Here is a 23,519-nt window from a genome sequence, read left to right as displayed (position 1 = left end):
CTTCTCTCCCCCTGCCTTTCCTGGGGTCTAGAGCGCTGCTGCTGGCCCTTCTCTCCCCCTGGCTATCGGCGCCGCTGCCCGTTCTCTCCCCCTGACTATCGGTGCCGGCTCCCCATTGCCGGCACCGATAGCCAGGGGGAGAGAAGCGGCGCCGGCAATGGGGTAGCGGCGCCGATAGCCAGGGGGAGAGAAGGGGCAGTGGCACCCATTGCCGATGCCGCTGCCCCGTTGCCTCCCCCCATCCACGGTTGCATAATTACCTGTTGCCGGGGTCGGGTCCGTGCTGCTTCAGGCCTCCGGTGTGCGTCCCCTGCGTCGTTGCTATGCGCTGCACGGCGCGGCGCATGACGTCAGTGCGCCGCGCCGTGCATAGTAACGACGCAGGGGACGCACACCAGAGGCCTGAACCAGCGCGGACCCGACCCCGGCAACAGGTAATTATGCAACCGGGGATGGGGGGAGGCAACGGGGCAGCGGCATCGGCAATGGGTGCCGCTGCCCCTTCTCTCCCCCTGGCTGTCGGCGCCGCTTCTCTCCCCCTGGCTATCGGCGCCGGCAATGGGGCGCCGGCACCGATAGTCAGGGGGAGAGAACGGGCAGCGGCGCCGATAGCCAGGGGGAGAGAAGGGCCGGTAGCAGGGCTCTAGACCCCAGGAAAGGCAGGGGGAGAGAAGCGGGCAGCGACGGCCTCTCTCCCGCTGCCTTTCCTGGGGGTGTATCGGGGTATACACGCGCACACACGCACCCTCATTTTACCATGGATATTTGGATAAAAAACTTTTTTTACCCAAATATCCTTGGTAAAATGAGGGGGCGTGGTATACCCCGATAAATACGGTAATTATATTTATTTCCAGTGATTGTACTTGTATTGCAGAATCTATTGATATCTTTCTGTAAACAGCTGCAACAATGTAATTTTTGTTTTTATTTTCCATCACTGGATGGTTTATTTCCATTAATCCTCCAGAATGATAGATTTCCCAACATTGTAACTATCATTTATTTTTAATTAAAGGAGTTCTGTAGTGAAATATAACTTTCCCCCTATCCAAATATTCAAGGGGATAAGTTATAGATCGCGGGGGGTCCAACTGCTGGGACCCCCTGCAATTTCCTGAATGGGGCCCTGGCAGTCTGCTGAAAGGGGGCATGCTGACCCCCTCACGGAGTGTAGGCTGCGACTTTCTGCGGGAGTGGGAATGGCCGCTTCCGGCAGACTGCAGTCCCAGCGGTCAGATCATACTTTGGATAAGGGATAAGTTATATTTCACTGCACTACTCCTTTAATGTCTGGTGGTACATTCCCATAGTACCTGAGAACAACAGATCTCCCAGTGAAACAATGGTTGGGTGACAATATTCTGATGGTTGTTCAGTTACTGGGCAGGTAGTAGACTCCAGCAGTATGGCTTCAGATTAAAGGGGTACTCTGCCGCTAAACATCTTATCCAGGGCTGGTTTTACGCTTAGGGTGGCCCTAGGCAAAATTAAAAGTGGTAATAGTGCACTAACCAGATTTGCACATTTTTGGTCACTTCAAATACCATAAAAAATATCTAAAAAGCAAATGAAAAGTCCCATCAAAACAAAAATGGTACCTATAAAAATTACAAATCACAGAGCAAAAAATAACCTATATAAATTGGGAATTATTTTAACCTTTATGGACCTACAAAATAGAGATAGTGTGTCATTTTACCGAAAGGTGCATGGTGTAGAAACAGATGCCCCCAACTTTTACAAAATGGCGCTGTAATATTGAGGTTCTGAACCAGTGCGTGGTATGACACAGCATGTCTGCTACCCATCACCACTAAAAGCAGCCACTGCTCTTTGTGGCAGAGGAAAACACCACCATCGCGCCCGATCCTAAGGTGGTGAGGGTGGTGTGATGGAGTTCAATGTGCCCCAGGCAAATTTGCTTCCGTTCCTCCCCTCAGGTCTCCGGACATTTCCAAACCGACTCTTCAATATATATTACAGTGACCCCCCGACTTATGATGGCCCCGACATATGATCATTTCAACATATGATGGCCTCTCAGAGCCCATCGTATGTTGAAGGCAGCATCGACATATGATGCTGCTGTGTGTCGGGGCCATCGTACAAACAGCTATCTGACAGCGCTGACAACTTAAGCAACTGACAGATAGTTGTTTAATGTGCCCCGTGTGCCCCGTTCTGCCTCCTGTTACTCACATGCTGTCCACAGGCTTCCACTGTGAGCTCCGTGTAAGCCCCGCCCCCCAGTGCAACCATAGCCAATAGCCTGCAGCATCTTGCTGCAGGCATCCAATGAGCTGCTGGCTGCCCTCCCCTTCCTTTCCTATAGAGCTGTAGTCGGCAGGATGGTAATGGAGGACATTCTGTCCCCCCTGAAGGTATTTAAAGAACTGTACAGTACTGTATGCAATGTCACACATCACATACAATACATAGACACACTATACACCCCATACATCAATGTTTCCCTATCAGTGTGCCTCCAGCTGTTGCAAAACTATAACTCCCAGCATGCCCAGACAGTCAATGGCTGTACATGCATGCTGGGAGTTGTAGTTGTGCAACAGCTGGAGGCACCCTGGTTTGTTAAACACTCCCCATACACTCCACATACAATGGTCATCCCAGAACCAATTAGCTGTTTCCCATAGAGATATGTATTCAACATACAATGGTTCCGAGGCCCCAGAACCAATTACCATCTTTACATAGACATATGTACTCGACATATGATGGTTCTCCTGGAAGCAATTAATATCATATGTTGAGGGACCACTTGTACTTGCCTCCGTCTCCCCGCTCTGTATTACTGGCTGCTGCGGCCTCTGATCCTCCTACCTGCCTGACTTCCATCATCCTGCCAGTTTTCTCACTCCCACCATCCTCACACTAAGGCCCTTACACACTGCTGTTGCTACCCATCGAGAACAGCCATTAAAGGTTTTTCTTTCCTGATGAATTTAATGGTCATTCTTGTAACGGGGAGCAATGGGCAATAACTGGTCCCGGCGGCTCCGATTTACTATTCTGGGGGCTGCCGGGTGCTATTATTTTTAGATGGAATTAGCGAGAGAAAAAGACAGAATAAGCAGCAACTTTTCTCCTGCTATTTCCCCAGGGCTCCCCCAGCGGATTTATATCCAAGAGTATATCTTTATATGTCATACTTATACACACACAGATCTTTATTTATTTGGAGATACATGAGTATAATGATGTTGATGTAATAATAATCTAATAAATATTTCTACATCGCTATATGCATTTATATGTGTACACACACATATATCAGTGTTTTCCAAACATTATATTGGAAGCTTTTGTAAAACTACAACTCCCCACAGGCCTTTGCTGTCCGGCTATGCTGGAAGTTGTAGTTCTGCAACAACTAGAGACACTCTCTAAAACACTTGTATGTAAACACTAATCTCTCTCTCTCACTCTCTCAGGAGTGTGTGCCAGCTGTTTCAAAACTACAACTCCCAGCATGCCCAGACATCCATATCGTGTCCGGGCATGCTGGAAATTGTAACATTGCTAAATCTATCTGAACACTGTTTTGTAAACTCATATATAGCAAAAAAAGGATCTTTCCGCAGAACACAAAGTAAGGTGAAAAGAGTTGGTGGTTTATTCCATATTAAAAAGTGTTTTCACAGCAAGCGACGTTTCGACTAGGCTCACCCAGTCTTTTTCAAGCAGTGCCCATTCAAAGGGTATACACACATATAATAAGGGTACCAATCAACTGGTACCGAAGTGCAACAATTACATGAATAATATCAAAATTTTACAATATTTCATGTGTATAAAAAGTGCATATAGTGCATAAAGAATGTTACAATACATATGGTAAAGTGCTAGTGAATAATAAAAACATATTAAAAGCAGATACTACCATAAATAGTTAATAGGTCGTCATATGTACACATCTGAGAAAACGATCATTTGATTAAGGGGTGGAGATGTCATAACACTCACCAGATGCTATCAAAAACTGCTATGGCCGCCATTACCGGTATAACCGGCATCATAACGTCGCAGCTGCACATGCGCGCGCCGCAAACAGGCTCACTATGACACAATCCAGGACATGTGTGTTTCTCAGACAATCGCCGTGTACAAGCGCCTGCGCACTCTGCAGTAAAGGCTCACAGGCACCATCTTTGAAGTGGGAAAAGTAGCCAGACTATATTACATTGTAATACAGAAGACCATACACCTGAAGTAGCGATTATCTAATATGTATAGAACTTTAAGCAGCACCAACATACATACTTAGGAATAAATAGGAATGAACCCCATGTTGTTATTTACATCCATAGGTCACTCACTATGTTTAACACCGTTCAAAGGCAGCTGGTTCCGTCCCAATGAAGTGACAGGTCCAGTGTGCCAGCCTTGGTATTACCACATCCTCACATGGCAGAAGCACCCAGTCTAGTCACAATGAAGTGACCAGACCGGTACATCTGCCACATAGGAACCAGTACACACACATATACTCTTGCTGCTCGCAGAATTAGCTGATAGAATATTATTCTCTACTGGTCTCCAGAAAAATCCAAGTCTCTATTCCCACTGTAGATATGCCAGATGCCACACGCATATTGAACACAGAAACCCTCTGTTAGTGCATAGGTGCCACAGTAAAAAAATATTTTTATTGGAAGCCATATGAAATACAAAAAAAAAAAAAACATAAAAAAGGGAAAAAAATTATATATTTCGTATCAGATGAGTGTTGCAAGACGTCTCCTCACATGGATTTCTATAATAAAAACTACATAATCTATAATAATAACTACATAATCCAACTAAATGTGCAAAAATATACCAAAAAGATACAGCAATCGTCCTGCCGGTGTACTCATCAGAGTCTACCTGTTCAGGATCCTAGTAGATGTCTTAAACTCAACATTTAATCCGTGAGGTTTCAGAGTATTGAGTGTGTATATCCACTTAAGTTCACACTTTTTTAGGGCAGCCTGCCTATCACCTCCTCTTTTTAATACTGGAATGTGGTCTAAAACCATAAAGCATAGTTCCTGTTCACCATGTCCTCTTTCAGTATAATGGCTTGACACAGGAAGATCAAGTTTTTTCTTTCTGATCGAATACCAGTGTTGATTAATACGTGTTGTTACGCCGAGCATTCCGGGTCCCCGCTCCTCCCCGGAGCGCTCACGGCGTTCTCCTGTTCGCAGCGCCCCGGTCAGACCCGCTGACCGGGTGCGCTGCGATAATGTCCCCAGCCGGGATGCGATTCGCGATGCGGGACCCGCTTACCCGCTTACCAGACTCGTTCCCGTCTGTGCTGTCCCGGCGCGCGCGGCCCCGCTCCCTAGGGCGTGCGCGCGCCGGGTCTTTGCGATTTAAATGGCCGGTGCGCCACTGATTGGCGCATGGGTTTTAATTAGTGTCTTCACCTGTGCACTTCCCTATAATACCTCACTTCCCCTGCACTTCCTTGCCGGATCTTGTTGCCATTGTGCCAGTGAAAGCGTTCCTTGTGTGTTCCTAGCCTGTGTTCCAGACCTCTTGCCATTGCCCCTGACTACGATCCTTGCTGCCTGCCCTGACCTTCTGCTACGTCCAACCCTGCTCTTGTCTAATTCCTTGTACCGCGCCTATCTCAGCAGTCAGAGAGGTTGAGCCGTTGCCGGTGGATACGACCTGGTTGCTACCGCTGCTGCAAGACCATCCCGCTTTGCGGCGGGCTCTGGTGAAAACCAGTAGCAACTTAGAACCGGTCCACCGACACGGTCCACGCCAATCCCTCTCTGACACAGAGGATCCACCTCCAGTCTGCCGAATCCTGACACGTGTTTTCAGGTCCCATGTGGTCTCCCCCACATAGAGAAGACCACATGGGCACCAAAGGACATAAACAACATACGATGTGTCACAAGTCAAGTAGAATTTTATTGTATATGTCTTCCCAGTAGTGGGATGAGTAAACATGTCGCCCTTATTCATCAGGCCACAGTTCACGCAGCCCCTACAGGGAAAATAACCCTTCTTTGCCAATGTCAAATAGCGCTGAGTGCACCCTGAATTGGTAGAAATATCAGCCCTGACCAACCTATCCTTAAGGTTGGTATTTCTTCTATATGACATAAGTGGATACTCCTCAAAGTCACTGATATTAAATCCCTCTCTGATTAGATGCCAATGTCAGTGTATAATTCTGGCAACATCACCCGACAAATCATTGTAGGTGGTAACAAATGGAACTCGTGGATTAAGGGAAGTAGCTCTTTTTTGTCTACTATCACCCCTCAAGACTTTCTCTTTTTGTTTCTGCACCAAATCATTGAGATATCGCCTCTTTTGAAAGTTATTTACCATTTTGTCAATCGCTATAGAAAGTCTTCACTCATCATGAACAATCCTCTTGGCCTTCAGCATCTGCTATATGGTAAACTGTTGACCATAGCCCGGGGGTGGCAGCTGCTGAAGGTCAAGAGGGTGTTACAGTCAATTTCTTTTGTAAACAAATTAGGTGTTAGACGATTGTTATGGACCATAACCTTCACATCCAAGAAGCTAATCTCTTTAGTAGAGTGTGTCAAAGTAAATTTAATACTGTCATCCACAGTTTTCAAAAACAAATGGAATTGTTCTAACTCCAGCTCTGTCCCAGCCCAAATGAGGAAGATGTCGTCCATATTTGTCCACTACCCCAGGATATGCCTGAATGGTGGGATACGTAGATCGACATCTCCTCTAGATGAGCCATGTAGATATTTGCGTAAGTGGGCGCCATGTTGCTCCCCATGGCAGTCCCTTGCTTCTAAATGTAATATTTGTCATTGAACATAAAGTAATTGTTCTCCAGGACCACCCTGAGAAGAAATGGGACAAAATCCACTTTTTTCAAGGAAAAAACAGAATTGGTAAGTACACTTTTTACCGCCTCTACACCCCCCATCATGCTGGATGGAAGTGTAGAGGCTCACCACATCAAAAGATTCTATAAGCACCCCATCAGGAACAGTAATGGCAGAAATTTTTTCGAGAAATTCTCCAGTATCTCTTATGTATGACTTTGTACCCACCACAAATCTTCTCAATACGCTGTCAAGAAAGATAGAGATCCAGGAGGTGACTGAATTTCGGCATGAAACTATAGGCCTCCCTGGTGGGTTTCTCTGATCTTTGTGGACCTTGGGTAAAAGATAGAGGAGAGGAGTTACAGGCAAAAGTAGTTAGATATTGTTTCGTATCATCATCAATTAAACCTGCTGTAAATCCATATTCTACAACCCTGCAAACTTTCTCCTCAATCTCAGGCCTCGGGTCCCTAGAGACACACTGGTACACATTGACATCACATAATTGCCTTTCAGCCTCATTGATATACTGAGCTCCATCCATAACTATTGTGGCTCTGCCCTTATCGGCCGGTTTTATGACCAACTCTCGGTCATGGACGAGCTCAGATAGCAATTTCATATCCTGCTGTGTAATGTTAGCATGTTTCAGCTTGATAGATATTTCTTTAAGTTTACAAAAATCTTGTCTCACACAATCACTAAAAGTTTCTATAGTATGGGAGACAACATTCGGATGAGACTCACTGGTGTTCCTTAAGCCAAAGTCACAAATTTTAAGGCTAGTCTGCCTATCACCCTCCGATCTCGCATCTGGGGCAGCAGCCTCCTTGTTGGAAAACCATACCTTGAGTTTCAATCTCCTGAGAAATTGTGCAAAATCCAATTCAAGTTCGAACCAATCTATCACTGTGCTTGGACAGAAGCTTAATCCCTTGTTTAAAAGTCTCACATGATCTACACTCAATTCTCTAGATAATATATTGATAACAGTACTTATCGCTTCTTGATTCCAGGCTTGATCTGCGGATTCCTGCGGATTCCTGTTTTTCCGGGTCCAATGGTGCGTCCTTCCTCCCCTCCTGTGTTGTCCACTTGAGGTTTGCTTCTTCCTAAAAAAGCTGGAGTGAGCAAATTATCATCAACAACATTATTCGGTGCATTGGTATCCCTAGGTGTATCAGGGACTGATTTAGAACGCTTTTTCCTTTTGGGATAAGTAAACACGAGGCCCCAGTTGTAAACTCTCCCAGTAGAGTAATCCTTTACATCATGATACCATTTCCTCTTTTTCACCTCCTCAAGCACCCCCGATGTTTAATTAAAAAGTGTAAAATATTATGTATTTTTAATATACAATTGTAACTCAAGCAGGGTAATTGTATTAGGATATACAAGACAAGATGGCTGACTTGACATTTAGGAAAGCCAGCTGAAACCTTTAGATAGAATTGCTGAGCTGGAGGTATGCATGGCACACTTTCAGTATATACTATTTGTAACAGGGGAATAGTCACGTAGTCATGTTGAAACTGCAGAAGTACCATGTATGTTAGGGTAGCAGTATCCAATCAGATAACAAGGTAACTATTACATAATGTATACACCCATAAGTTAAAGATATATTCAAGCCAACCCAGTAGGAGGAGATATATACTATATAGGTATATTTATGGATAGCAGACACAGGTTTACTTAGAATAAACACACCCACATATGTAAAGGACACACTTCAATCATAGTAAACACACCCATATTTATGGTATATAGGAGTCTGCAACACAAGGGGGCACCACCATTACTACCACTACAAGCGCCGCAAGACTAATGAAGGAAGCCAAGCCAAGCTAGCCAAGGAGGAAGGAAGGCGGGGCCAAGCCTGACCAGGCCAGACCAGACCATACCAGCCTCATGAAGGATGCTAACAGAGGTGTCCACCTTAGGACTTAGGACAAGATGGATCCAGTTCACACAAACCTCAGTTGGTGAGACAATTCTAAGGACATACCTACCCTTCCTACTGTAATACCTATGCATGGACTGCATTTACATGAGATTTCTTGTTTTATACTGTCTGCCATGATGTCAAGAAGCTTACAATAAATGCATTTTTTTTAAATGCAAAGCAAGCTGCTCACTTATTCCTCCAATGGTGACCGTGTCATAAACTATGACCATATAAATATTTAACAAAAATAATTTTGTTTAGCAAACATGTTCTCGGATTCAGGTAGAAGACAGACATGGTCGCACATCTACAATCTTGCACAATGATCTAATTGCTTCTCAGCATAATTTCAAAAACTAACAGGTTGTTAGTATATACATTTTGATCAAAAAGTACAAAGCCCACTCGCCACGTCAAGGCCACCTATTTAGAGTGGGTCCCTAACGTCCCTAGCATAAAATGGTGTAGCACTGGGTGGCGTCCACCACCGCCGCGACCCCAGTACCCACAGGGGGAATGACCCACTGGCAGAGCGGCCCCAATGCCACTCAAACCAGTCCATGGGTCGCACCTCCCCGCAGAAACGGCGCCACAGCAGCAACAGACGCCGCACAGCACCACACCAGTGTGAACAGGGTGCTACAGCTCACTTACCATGCTCTCCCAGTCAGACTGGGAGGCTGCTAGGAAAGAAATGGCCCCATGTGTAGCTAACTACTACTTATATAGGGTTGGGCTGAGGGGGTGGGGAAGAGTGCAGACACATGTTAAAAAAAAAAAAAAAGAGGGGATAGAAAACACAATGTGAATTCAGGTAGAAGACAGACATGGTCGCACATGTACAATCTTGCACAATGATCTAATTGCTTCTCAGCATAATTTAAAAAAACTAACAGGTTGTTAGTATATACGTTTTGATCAAAAAGTACAAAGCCCACTCGCCACGGGGGTCGTTCCCCCCCGTGGGCACTGGTGCCGCAGCGGTGGTGGTCGACGCCCAGTGCTACGCAATTTTATGCTAGGGATGTTAGGCACCCACTCTAAATAGGTGGCCTTGACGTGGCGAGTGGGCTTGTACTTTTAGATCAAAAATGTATACTAACAACCTGTTAGTTTTTGAAATTATGCTGAGAAGCAATTAGATCATTATACAAGATTGTAGATGTGCGACCATGTCTGTTTCTTCTACCTGAATTCATATTCTCGGATTCATTGACAGGCATATCCTTTTTTATAAGAGTCTCCACTTCAAACACTGACTAATTTACGTTAGCAATATCCTGTTGCAAAAACTCAATCTGTAGTAAAAACATCATAGCATATTAATCACCACAAAAGCCATATAGTGAACATTTCGACTGAACAGGGACTTGAATCCTGTACCCTCGGATTAAAAGTCTAATGCTCTACCGAGTGAGCGATCCAGGCTCTAACAGATATGCTTTGGATATAATATTACTACAGATTGAGTTTTTGCAACAGGATATTGCTAATGGAAAGAAGTCTGTGTTTGAAGTGGAGACCCTTATCAAAAATTCTATGCCTGTCAATGAATCTGAGCATATGTTTGCTAAACAAAATTACTGTTTAATTAAACATTGGGGGAGCGGGAGGAGGTGAAAAAGAGGAAATGGCATCGTGATGTACAGGATTACTCCACTGGGAGAGTTTACAACTGGGGCCTCTTGTTTACTTATCCCAAAAGGAAGAAGCGTTCTAAATCAGTCCCTGATAAACCTAGGGATACCAATGCACCGAATAATGTTGATGATGATAATTTACTCCAGCTTTTTTAGGACGAAGCAAACCTCAATTGGACAACACAGGAGGGGAGGAAGGAAGCACCAGTGGACCCGGAAAAACAAAAATCCGCAGGAATCCGCAGATCAAGCCAGGAATCAAGAAGCGATAAGTACTGTTATCAATATATCTTCTAGAGAATTGAGTGTAGATCATGTGGGACTTTTAAACCAGGGATTAAGCTTCTGTCCAAGCACAGTGATGGATTGGTTCGAACTTGAATTGGATTTTGCACAATTTCTCAGGAGATTGAAACTCAAGGTATGGTTTTCCAACAAGGAGGCTGCTGCCCCAGATGCGAGAGGGCAATAGGCAGACTAGCCTTAAAATGTGTGACTTTGGCTTGAGGAACACCAGTGAGTTTCATCCAAATGTTGTCTCCCATACTATAGAGACTTTTAGTGATTGTGTGAGACGAGATTTTCGTAAACTTAAAGAAAAATCTATCAAGTTGAAACATGCTAACATTACACAGCAGGATATGAAATTGCTATCTGAGCTCGTCCATGACCGAGAGTTGGTAATAAAACCGGCCGATAAGGGCAGAGCCACAATAGTTATGGATCGATCTCAGTATATCAATGAGGCTGATAGACAATTTTGAAATGTCAATGTGTACCAGTGTGTCTCTAGGGACCCGAGGCCCGGGATTGAGGAGAAAGTTTGCAGGGTTGTAGAATATGGATTTACAGCAGATTTAATTGTTGATGATACGAAACAATATCTAACAGTACTTTTCCCTGTAACTCCTCTCCTCTATCTTTTACCCCAGGCCGAAATTTGGTCACCTCCTGGATCTCAATCTTTCTGAACAGAGTATTGAGAAGATTTGCGGTGTATTTTGTCACGTTGCTCCTCAGGGTGGTCCTGGAGAACAATTACTTTATGTTCTAAGACAAATATTACATTCAGAAGCAAGGGACCGCCATGGGGAGCAACATGGCCCCCACTTACACAAATATCTACATGGCTCATCTAGAGGAGATGTACGTATCCCACCATTCAGGCATGTCCTGGGGTGGTGGAGATATATAGACGACATCTTCCTCATTTGCGCTGAGACAGAGCCGGAGTTAGAAAAATTCCATTTGTTTTTGAACACTGTGGATGACGGTATTAAATTTACTTTGACACACTCTACTAAAGAGATTAGCTTCTTGGATGTGAAGGTTATGGTCCATAACAATCGTCTAACACCAGATTTGTTTACAAAAGAAACTGACTGTAACACCCTCTTGACCTTCAGCAGCTGCCACCCCCGGGCTATGGTCAACAGTTTACCATATAGCCAGATGCTGAGGGCTAAGAGGATTGTTCATGATGAGTGCAGACTTTCTATAGCGGTTGACAAACTGGTAAATAACTTTCAAGAGAGGGGATATCCCAATGATTTGGTGCAGAAACAAAAAGAGAAAGTCTTGAGGGGTGATAGTAGACAAAAAAGAGCTATTTCCCCTAATCCACGAGTTCCATTTGTTACCACCTACAATGATTTGTCGGGTGATGTAGCAAGAATTATACACTGACATTGGCATCTAACCAGAGAGGGATTTAATATCAGTGACTTTGAGGAGTATCCACTTATGTCATATAGAAGAAATACCAACCTTAAGGATAGGTTGGTCAGGGCTGATATTTCTACCAATTCAGGGTGCACTCAGCGCTATTTGACATTGGCAAAGAAGGGTTATTTTCCCTGTAGGGGCTGCGTGAACTGTGGCCTGATGAATAAGGGCGACATGTTTACGCATCCCACTACTGGGAAGACATATACAATAAAATTCTACTTGACTTGTGACACATCGTATGTCGTTTATGTCCTTTGGTGCCCATGTGGTCTTCTCTATGTGGGGGAGACCACATGGGACCTGAAAACACGTCTTAATCAACACAGGTTTCAATCAGAAAGAAAAAACTTGATCTTCCTGTGTCAAGCCATTTTACTGAAAGAGGACATGGTGAACGGGAACTACGCTTTATGGTTCTAGATCACATTCCAGTATTAAAAAGAGGAGGTGATAGGCAGGCTGCCCTAAAAAAAAGTGTGAACTTAAATGGATATGCACACTCAATACTTCAATACTCTGAAACCTCACATATTAAATGTTGAGTTTAAGACATCTACTAGGATCCTGAACAGGTAGACTCTTGTTACGCCGAGCGCTCCGGGTCCCCGCTCCTCCCCGGAGCGCTCACAGCGTTCTCTTGTTCGCAGCGCCCCGGTCAGACCGGCTGACCGGGTGCGCTGCTAAAATGTCCCCAGCCGGGATGCGATTCGCCATGCGGGATGCGCCCGCTCGCGATGCGCATCCCGACCCGCTTACCAGACTCGTTCCCTGTCTGTGCTGTCCCGGCGCACGCGGCCCCGCTCCCTAGGGCGCGCGCGCCGGGTCTTTGCGATTTAAAGGGCCGGTGCGCCATTGATTGGCGCATGGGTTTTAATCAGTATCTTCACCTGTGCACTTCCCTATTAATACCTCACTTCCCCTGCACTTCCTTGCCTGATCTTGTTGCCATTGTGCCAGTGAAAGCGTTTCCTTGTGTGTTCCTAGCCTGTGTTCCAGACCTCCTGCCGTTGCCCCTGACTACGATCCTTGCTGCCTGCCCTGACCTTCTGATACGTCCGACCCTGCTCTTGTCTACTCCCTTGTACCGCGCCAATCTCAGCAGTCAGAGAGGTTGAGCCGTTGACGGTAGATACGACCTGGTTGCTACCGCCGCTGCAAGACCATCCCGCTTTGCGGCGGGCTCTGTTCAAAACCAGTAGCAACTTAGAACCGGTCCACCGACACGGTCCACGCCAATCCCTCTCTGGCACAGAGGATCCACCTCCAGCCTGCTGAATCCTGACAACTCTGATGAGTACACCAGCAGGACGATTGCTGTATCTTTGTTGGTATATTTTTGCACATTCAGTTGGATTATTTAGTTATTAAAAAAATATTTTCTTCTCTCTATATTATAGATATCCATGTGAGGAGATGCCTTGCAACACTCATCTGATGCGATATATTAATTTTCAGTTTTTTTATTTAATACATTTTTTATGTATTTTATATGGCTTCCAATAAAAATATTTTTTCTGTGTTCAATATGCGTGTGGCATCTGGCACATCTAAAGTGGGAATAGAGACTTGGATTTTTCTGGAGACCAGTAGAGAATAATATTCTATCAGCTAATTCTGCGAGCAGCAAGAGTATATGTGTGTGTACTGGTTCCTATGTGGCAGATGTACCGGTCTGGTCACTTCATTGTGACTAGACTGGGTGCTTCTGCCATGTGAGGATGTGGTAATACCAAGGCTGGCACACTGGACCTGTCACTTCATTTGGACGGAACCAGCTGCCTTTGACCGGTGTTGAACATAGTGAGTGACCTATGGATGTGAATAACAACATGGGGTTCATTCCTATTAATTCCGGGCGGAGATCGGAACTGCATGCCTGCTGAAATCGTTCAGCAGGCATGCCGTGCAAATGCCGAGGGGGGTCCCGGGACCCCCACATGTCGGCGATCGGCGCAGATCGCAAGCGAATTCACGCCAGCGATCTGCGCCGATTCCGGTCATTCGGGTCAATTGTGACCCGATGACCCGGTAATAAATGGTGATCGGCGGTGTACGATACACCGCCAATCACCTGTCGTTGCTTGGGAGAGGTGACAATACTGTCACCTCCCCAGCAATGATGCTATTGGCTGGCGATCGTCCAGCCAATAGCAGTGCGGTAGAGGAGGGGTTAACGGCTCCTTCTTCCCGCTCTGCACGCTTACTGAGTTCAGTCAGCGGGCAGTGCAGGAAGATAAGGACCGGGATCCCCCCTCAGAGCATCGGAGACCCCAGGAAGAAGAGGACCCCATTAGATCAGGGTGAGCTTTTTTCCAGGGACAGGTAGGGAATCAAAAGAAAGTAAAAAACAGTAAAAAGCGAAAAAACTGAAAAAACAGAAAAGAAAAAAAAGTAGACCCCCTAATAGGTCCCCAAGGGTCCGCTGTCACCTGATCCGTGTGACCCCGGGCCCTATTAGGGGTTCAGGGTGCTGCGAGTGCCACCCATTTTTTTTTCCCTGTAAGTTTACACCAAGCACCACACACTCCACACCCAGACAAGTGCACCAGAGCCCCCTTCCGATGACCCTGTCTGGAGCCCCCCAGAGGGTTATGAGCCACGGGATAAGGAGTTTGTTGGCAACTCCGGAATCCGGATTGACCATGCTGGCTTCACTGATCTGGACTTTTTTAAGTTTTTTTTCAGTGACAGCCTGGTCAATCACATGGTGGAGCAAACGAACTTGTATGCCCAGCAGTTCATTGCCCACCACCCCGATTCGTTTTTGGCCAGGTCCAATGAATGGCGCGCCATTGATGCAGCGGAAATGAGGACATTTTGGGGCCTCATGCTGCATATGGGCCTGGTCAAAAAACCAAGTGCTCGTCAGTACTGGAGCGGGGACGTCCTCTATCAGACCCCGCTTTACAGTATGGCGATGACACGGAAGCGGTTCGAGGCGATTCGGAAATGCCTGCATTATGCAGATAATGTGGCATGTCCGCCCCGAGGTGATCCCGCTCATGACCGGCTTTACAAAGTGAGGCCAAATTTTTGGAGGCCTACGTACCGCTCAGGGACCTCTCTGTAGACGAGTCTCTCATCAGTTTTAAGGGGAGACTCATCTCCTTGTAAAAATGTAAAATTTTGGGGAAAACTCACATTTTAGTGAAATTATTATTATTATTTTTAACATATGCAAAAGTCGTGAAATCCCTGTGGGGTATTAAGGCTTACTTTCCCCCTTGTTACGTTCCTCAAGGGGTCTAGTTTCCAAAATGGTATGCCATGTGTTTTTTTTTTTTTGCTGTCCTGGCACCATAGGGGCTTCCTAAATGCGACATGTCCCCCCCCCCATTTCAGCAAAGATTGCAAATGTGACTCCTTCTCTTCTGAGCATTGTACACCCCTGCAGTACACTTCAGGTCCACTTATGGGGTACTTCCATACTCAGAAGGGATGGAGTTACAAATTTTGGGGGGTATTTTCTGCTATTAACCCTTGCAAAAATGTTAAATTTGGGGGGAAACACACATTTTAGTGAAAAATAATTTCTTTTTTTTACATACACAAAAGCCGTGAAACCCCTATGGGGTATTAAGGCTCACTTAATTCCTTGTTACGTTCCCCAAGGGATCTAGTTTCCAAACTGGTATGCCATGTGTTTTTTTTTTTTTTTTTGCTGTCCTGGCACCATAGGGGCTTCCTAAATGCGACATGCCCCCCAAGCAAAATTTGCTCTCAAAAAGCCAAATATGACTCCTTCTCTTCTGAGCATTGTAGTTCGCCCGTAGTGCAATTCAGGTCAACTTAATGGGTACCTCCATACTCAGAAGAGATGGGGTTACAAATTTTGGGGGGTATTTTCTGCTATTAACCCTTGCAAAAATGGGACATTTGGGGGGAAACACACATTTTAGTGAAAAATATATATATATTTTTTACATATGCGAAAGTAGTGAAACCCCTGTGGGGTATTAAGGCTCACTTTATTCCTTGTTACGTTCCCCAAGGGATCTAGTTTCCAAAATGGTATGCCATGTGTTTTTATTTTTTTTTTGCTGTCCTGGCACCATAGGGGCTTCCTAAATGCGACATGCCCCCCAAGCAAAATTTGCTCTCAAAAAGCCAAATATGACTCCTTCTCTTCTGAGCATTGTAGTTCGCCCGTAGTGCACTTCAGGTCAACTTATGGGGTACCTCCATACTCAGAAGAGATGGGGTTACAAATTTTGGGGGGTATTTTCTGCTATTAACCCTTGTAAAAATGTGAAATTTGGGGGGGAAACACACATTTTAATGTAAAAAAACATTTTTTTTTTTACATATGCAAATGTCGTGAAACCCCTGTGGAGTATTAAGGCTCACTTAATTCCTTGTTACATTCCCCAAGGGGTCTAGTTTCCAAAATGGTATGCCATGTGTTTTTTTTTTTTGCTGTTCTGACACCATAGGGGCTTCCTAAATGCAACATGCCCCCCAAAAACCATTTCAGAAAAACGTACTCTCCAAAATCCCCTTGTCGCTCCTTCGCTTCTGAGCCCTCTACTGCGCCCGCCGAACACATTACATCGACATATAAGGTATGTGCTTACTCGAGAGAAATTGGGCTACAAATATAAGTATACATTTTCTCCTTTTACCCTTTGTAAAAATTCAAAAATTGGGTCTACAAGAACATGCGAGTGTAAAAAATGAAGATTGTGAATTTTCTCCTTCACTTTGCTGCTATTCCTGTGAAACACCTAAAGGGTTAAAATGCTGACTGAATGTCATTTTGAATACTTTGGGGGGGGGGGGTGCAGTTTTTATAATGGGGTCATTTGTGGGGTATTTCTAATATGAAGACCCTTCAAATCCACTTCAAACCTGAACTGGTCCCTGAAAAATAGTGAGTTTGAAAATTTTGTGAAAAATTGGAAAATTGCTGCTGAACTTTGAAGCCCTCTGGTGTCTTCCAAAAGTAAAAACACGTCAATTTTATGATGCAAACATAAAGTAGACATATTGGAAATGTGAATTAAAAGAAACATTTTTTGGAATATCCATTTTCCTTACAAGCAGAGAGCTTCAAAGTTAGAAAAATGCTAAATTTTCTAATTTTTCATCAAATTTTGGGATTTTTCACCAAGAAAGGATGCAAGTTACCATAAAGTTTTACCACTATGTTAAAGTAGAATATGTCACGAAAAAACAATCTCGGAATCAGAATGATAACTAAAAGCATTCCATAGTTATTAATGTTTAAAGTGACAGTGGTCAGATGTTCAAAAAATGGCCGGGTCCTAAGGTGTATAATGGCTGGGTCCTTAAGGGGTTAAATTTGTTCTCCGGTGCTTAAACATCTTATCCCCTATCCAAAGGATAAGGGATAAGATGCCTGATCGCGGGAGTCCAGCCGCTGGGGACCCCTGGGATCATGCACGGGGCACCCCATTTGTAAGCAGTCCCCGGTGCGTGTTCGCTCCGGGTCTGATTATGGTCGACCGCAGGGTGAGTGGCGTGTGACATCACGCCTCCGCCCCCATGTGATGTCACGCTCCGCCCCTCAATGCAAGCCTACGGGAGGGGACGTGATAGCTATCACGCCCCCTCCAGTCGGCTTGCAATGAGGGGCGGAGCGTGACGTCACACGGGGGCGGAGGCGTGATGTCACACGCTGGCCCTGCTGTCGCCGGTAATAATTCCCGGAGTGAACACGCTCCGGGGACCGATTACAAACGGGGTGCCGCGTGCATGATCCCGGGGGTTCCCAGCTGCGGGACTCCCGCGATCAGGCATCTTATTCCCTATCCTTTGGATAGGGGATAAGATGTTTAAGCACCGGAGTACCCCTTTAAAGTTCTATACATATTATATAATCGCTACTTCAGGTGTATGGTCTTCTGTATTACAATGTAATATAGTCTGGCTACTTTTCCCACTTCAAAGATGGTGCCTGTGAGCCTTTACTGCAGAGTGCACAGGCGCGAATATGTCTGGGTTGCGTGCGCACATCTTGCACGTTACGTACACGGCGATTGGCTGAGAAACACACATGTCCTGGATTGTGTCATAGAGAGCCTGTTCGCGGCGCGCACATGCACAGCTGTGATGTTATGATTCCGGTTATACCGGTAATGGCGGCCATAGCAGTTTTTGATAGCATCTGGTGAGTGTTATGACATCTCCACCCCTTAATCAAATGATCGTTTTCTCAGATGTGTACATATGACGACCTATTAACTATTTATGGTAGTATCTGCTTTTAATATGTTTTTATTATTCACTAGCACTTTACCATATGTATTGTAACATTCTTTATGCACTATATGCACTTTTTATACACATGAAATATTGTAAAATTTTGATATGATTCATGTAATTATGTAGTTGTTGCACTTTGGTTGATTGGTACCCTTATTTATATGTGTGTATACCCTTTGAATGTGCACTGCTTGAAAAAGACTGCGTGAGCCTAATCGAAATGTCGCTTGCTGTGAAAACACTTTTTAATAAGGAAAAAAACACCACCTTTTTTCACCTTACTTTGTGTGCTGCGGAAAGATCCTTTTTTGCTATACAAATGGAGAGCTTTTTTTTCCTCCCTTTTTTGGTTTAGTTCCAATACACAGAAAGGGAATAAACATTGTCTTACTGCAATAAAAAGTGTTACTGCAATCCATTTCTGTAAGAAAAACTTAATTTTCTAGAAAAATTTCAGGGGTGTCAACATTTACAGTTATTTGGGATGTCCTGATACCGATACTAGTATCGGTATCAGGGCCGATACCAACCATTTGCATGGTATCGGGGACTCGTTTAATGTCATCGATACCATGTCCGATACCTGCTGCCGCTCTGCTGCCCCATTTTCCCATCCTCCCGTCCGCATCAGAGTGTTCCATGGTGAAGCATGTGACACACACGTCACTCCTCCTCTGCGCCCATTGTAATGCTACGGAAGAAGCAGAGTGATGTATATGTCACTGCTCCTCCAAAGGACGCCATGATGCGGATGGGAGAACGGGGCAGTGGAGCGGCAGCACCCGACAGAAGACAGCCACAGGTGAGCTGTCTACAAGGAGGTGGGCTGCTACTAATGTCTACAGGGGGGCCTGCTGTCGTCTAAAGAGGGGGACCTGCTGTCTACAGGGGGGGCTGCTACTGCTGTCTACAGGGGTGGGCTGCTGGTTCTGTCTAAAGGGGGGCCCTGCTGCTGTCTAAAGGTGGGGCCTGCTGCTGTTTAAATGGGGGCCCACTGTCTACAAGAGGGGGCCTGCAGTCTACAAGAGGGGGCCTGCAGTCTACAAGGGGGGGGGGTCTGCAGTCTACAAGGGGGGCTGCTGTCTACAGGGGGGCTGCTGTCTATAGGGGGGCTGCTGCTAATGTCTGCAAGGGGATACTACCTACTATTAAAGACAATTTTACAGCAGAGTCACCTGCACTAACTTGAATTTATAGGTAGATAGTGCAGGTGACCCAGTTTCTACCGCTGCTCACCATGTGTACATCGTTCTCGCCACCAATGGAAATTCCCTGTTCTGCACAATGGATAAGAGAGAAATCTTGGCTCATACTAAAGCAGCCACCTCCATTGTACACAACAAGGAACCCACTGTAAGGATTCGGCAGGCTGGAGGTGGATCCTCTGTGTCAGCGAGGGATTGGCGTGGACCGTACCGGTGGACCGGTTCTAAGTTGCTACTGGTATTCACCAGAGCCCGCCGCAAAGCGGGATGGTCTTGCTGCGGCGGTAGCAACCAGGTCGTGTCCACCGGTAACGGCTCAACCTCACTGACTGCTGAGAGTGGCGTGGGACAGGAGGACTAGACAGAGGTGAGGTCAGACGTAGCAGAAGGTCAGGGCAGGCGGCAAGGTACGTAGTCAAGGGCAATGGCAGAAGGTCTGGTAACACTGGTAAGGCAAACACAGAAAACGCTTTCACTGGCACTGAGGCAACACAATGCCAGGACGCGACAGCCAGGGGAACGGGACAGGTAAGTAGATTGGGATGCGACCCGCGAGCGGGCGCGTCCCGCTATGCGAATCGCATCCCCGCCGGCAGTGACTGTGCAGCGCTCCCAGTCAGCGGGTCTGACCGGGGTGCTGCATAGAGGAGAACGCCGCGAGCGCTCCGGCGAGGAGCAGGGACCCGGAGCGCTTGGCGTAACACCCACATATCATACGGTAACCAGCGCCGGAAACCGGGTCACCCTGCTGTCAGATTCCCATTTAAATAAAATTACTCGTACTTGGTATCGGCGAGTACTAGAATTAAAGTATCGGTACTCGTACTCGGTCTTAAAAAAAATGGTATCGGGACATCCCTAACGGTTATGACTGTAGATAGATAGATAGATTTTAAAATACAGCTCAGCCCACTGCCTTGATCAGTTTGCTAGGTATTGTAATGTGAAAGCGTTTTAGGGCTTTTTAAGTGCTGGTTGGGATTTGTAGTGAACCAACAGGACACAGAACTGCAAGGGACAAGGGGTCACTGTCTGAGGTCAGCCCACTGAACAATGCTTTGCTCTGCTTGTAATGTGGTAGCTTTCATGGGCTTGTTCACTGCTGGCTGGAATTTGTAGTGGACCAACTGTACAAAGTACTGCAGTTGACAGGAGGTCACTGGCAGAAGTCAACACACTAATCAATTCTTTGCTTAACTTGTTTTGGAATTTTATGGGATTTGGGAAGGCTTTCTGAGATCAGTAGTCCTGTCTCTCTTTCTCCGAGCTTTCTCTCTCCAAAATGGCAGCCGCAATGCAGTGTATAGGGCTTTAGTAGCCTCTTAAACCCACCAATGTTCTGTGTCCTATTGGCCTGGGAGCTGTATGACACATAATGCAAAGCAATGATTGAATAACCTGGAGTCATGTGAACTTGCTGATAGCTGCAAGGTATGCTGGGCTACCCTGACATCATCTCTATGTTCCTATTAATATGATTTATATGATTATAATGGCGGAAGAGTAAAATAAAAATTTCCATCATTATGCATTAGGCATATGTGTGTTTTTGTAAAATGTTATGTTTTATGTCTTTATTTTTTTGGGGGGCTTTTTGCATCTATAGTGAAATATAAAGTATACTACATACCATGCATTTAAGTTTGGGACATTTTGTGATAAATATAAAATGACACACGAAAAAAACACAAAAATGCAATAAAATGCTGGTAATGTCAACTGTGTTTTCCATTCATTTTATGTTGTATGCTGCAGAAGAACACTTTATGACACTGCCTAAAAGTGAGTTATTCTTAACAGCTTTTTTGTCTTTTGTTTCAGTTGTCATTTTAAGCCATTTTACTCATAGGTTATCATTACTTTACCAGCCATATTATGATAGGGTTTGTCAGTATCATTACAATGGTCACATTTCTCTCTGCAGGAGATCACTTTGTGGACATATACAGATCACATCTAATTGATAATATAAAGGAAGTGAATTCAGTTCTAGATAATCTCCGATTCAGTCATCTACTGATCGAGGAATACTATAAACGTTTACAATCAATGACCACAGCGGAGGAAAAGATGAGACGTCTTACTTATATATTCCGGTTTCAGTCTGACACAGAAAAGGATCAATTCTACATTTTCCACACAACTACACAGCCATCAATAACTTAGAAAGAATAGAGAAATTCGGGAAACCTTTGGCCCATAAAACATCAAATGGTAAGAATTATACATGAAGACTAGAGATGAGCGAACTTTTCAACTTTGACAAATTTTGGCAAAAAGTTTGCTTCAGAATAAACAAGCTTAAAGGGGTACTCCGCCCCTAGACATCTTATCCCCTATCCAAAGGATAGGGGATAAGATGTCAGATCGCCGGGGTCCCGCTGCTGGGGACCCCGGGGATCGCCGCTGCGGCACCCCGCTATCATTACTGCGCAGAGCGAGATTGCTCTGCACGTAATGACGGGCAATACAGGGGCCGGAGTATCGTTACGTCACGGCTCCGCCCCTCTTGACGCCGCGGCCCGCCCCCGTCAATACAAGTCTATGGGAGGGGGCGTGGCGGTCATCACGCCCCCTGCCATAGAATTGCATTAACGGGACAGGCCGTGATGTCATTAGGGGCGGAGCCATGACGTCACGCTGCTCCGGCCCCTGTATCGCCCGTCATTACGCACAGAGCGAACTCTCTGCGCAGTAATGATAGCGGGGTGCTGCAGCAGCGATCCCCGGGGTCCCCAGCAGCGGGACCCCGGCGATCTGACATCTTATCCCCTATCCTTTGGATAGGGGGTAAGATGCCAGGGGCGGAGTACCCCTTTAAGGCTAATCTAGAACTTGGCAATAACCCTAAAACATGTCTATAACACTGTCTAAGAGCCCTAAAGCCCTGTATAACACTACTAGGGTCACCTAGGAATGTATCTAAGTACTTTTAAAGGGGTACTCCACTGCCCCAGCATTCAGAACATTTTGTTCGCAACGCTGGGTGTGGGGGTCGTGATGTCAAGGCCACACCTCTCCACCTCAATGCAAGTCTATAGTGTGTGTAGTGTGACATCACGAGGGGCTTGGCCATGACGTCACGACCCCAACACCCAGCGTGATGAAAATGTGACAAAATGTTTCGGATGCTGGGGCAGTGGAGTACCCCTTTGATATAATTTTAGGGCTAAGTTAAAGGAGTAGTCCAGTGCTGAAAAAGTTATCCTTAGGTTATCCTTAGGTTAGGGGATACGATTTTCAGCACTGGACTACTCCTTTAATGTAAAAATTATGGTGACGTGGTAACAAACAGCTCCTTTAAAAACACACAGCAGTTACAGATTTTTTAGATTGAAAAACTTTTTTTTTCCCCCTTTTTGTTGGCAGTTATCTGCTGGTTTCAATACACATATGGAAGTATCAGAAGAAGCAATGGATTTTTGCAAGAAATTGCTTTTTAAAAATGAAAAGCCAACAAAAATTATTCAATTTTTGTGATCTGGTTGTCTAGGCCTGGTAGTAGCAGCGGCAAAAGTACAGTGTAAAACCAAATACAGGAGAAGGGATCTATGCTTACATAAGCCTGGTAGTAAGGTAGGTGGGTGCTAGTAGTAGCATGTGTAGCAGGGGATGTAGACTGAGGATAGTAGTAGCAAATCTACAGGATGGGTGGTGGGACGGTAGTAGTAATTCACTTTATGAGCTGAGGAATTTAATTCAGTGTGAGTTGAGATAATCTACTCCCCCCCCCCCTCCCCCAACAGGTTGACCTTTTCCAGCTCTGCGACCTTTGGTTTAAGACAACATGTAACTAAGAGATAATAGAATGTGCTCCCTCCTACCCTCCTAGGCTAAGTTTCCACTTTTTTTTCTTTCTGGCAGTTTTTGAGCCAAGGCCAGAAATGTATTCAAAAGGAATAGGACATATAAAGGAAGGATGTGCACTTAT

At 45.4% G+C, this 23,519-nt stretch overlaps 2 protein-coding genes across 9 annotated transcripts in view; one reads left to right on the top strand and one right to left on the bottom strand.

Annotated features, from left to right (window-relative positions):
* LOC130367542 (uncharacterized) overlaps window positions 1–4,063 on the bottom strand; it is a 352,795-nt gene extending 348,732 nt beyond the window's left edge. The window contains exon 1 of one of the 2 annotated variants that reach the window (XM_056570003.1): window positions 3,988–4,063. The gene's annotated coding sequence lies outside the window, so the exon portion shown is untranslated. The remainder of the gene's footprint in view (window positions 1–3,987) is intronic. The other variant, XM_056570002.1, reaches the window with a different exon arrangement.
* Window positions 1–23,519, top strand: part of LOC130367541 (uncharacterized) — a 459,996-nt gene that overhangs the window by 5,293 nt on the left and 431,184 nt on the right. For 4 of the 7 annotated variants that reach the window (XM_056569981.1, XM_056569985.1, XM_056569984.1 and 1 more), the window contains exon 2: window positions 21,513–21,802. The exons of 2 other annotated variants lie outside the window; for them this stretch is intronic. The gene's annotated coding sequence lies outside the window, so the exon portion shown is untranslated. Of the gene's footprint in view, window positions 1–8,612; window positions 8,828–10,586; window positions 10,703–21,512; window positions 21,803–23,519 lie in introns of all 7 variants that reach the window. One more of the 7 variants, XM_056569988.1, reaches the window with a different exon arrangement.

Source organism: Hyla sarda, chromosome 4 (assembly GCF_029499605.1).
Source record: "Hyla sarda isolate aHylSar1 chromosome 4, aHylSar1.hap1, whole genome shotgun sequence".
NCBI classification, from domain to species: domain Eukaryota; kingdom Metazoa; phylum Chordata; class Amphibia; order Anura; family Hylidae; genus Hyla; species Hyla sarda.
The sequence above is the reverse complement of the archived record's forward strand: the minus strand, read 5'-3'. Positions and strand labels throughout refer to the sequence as shown.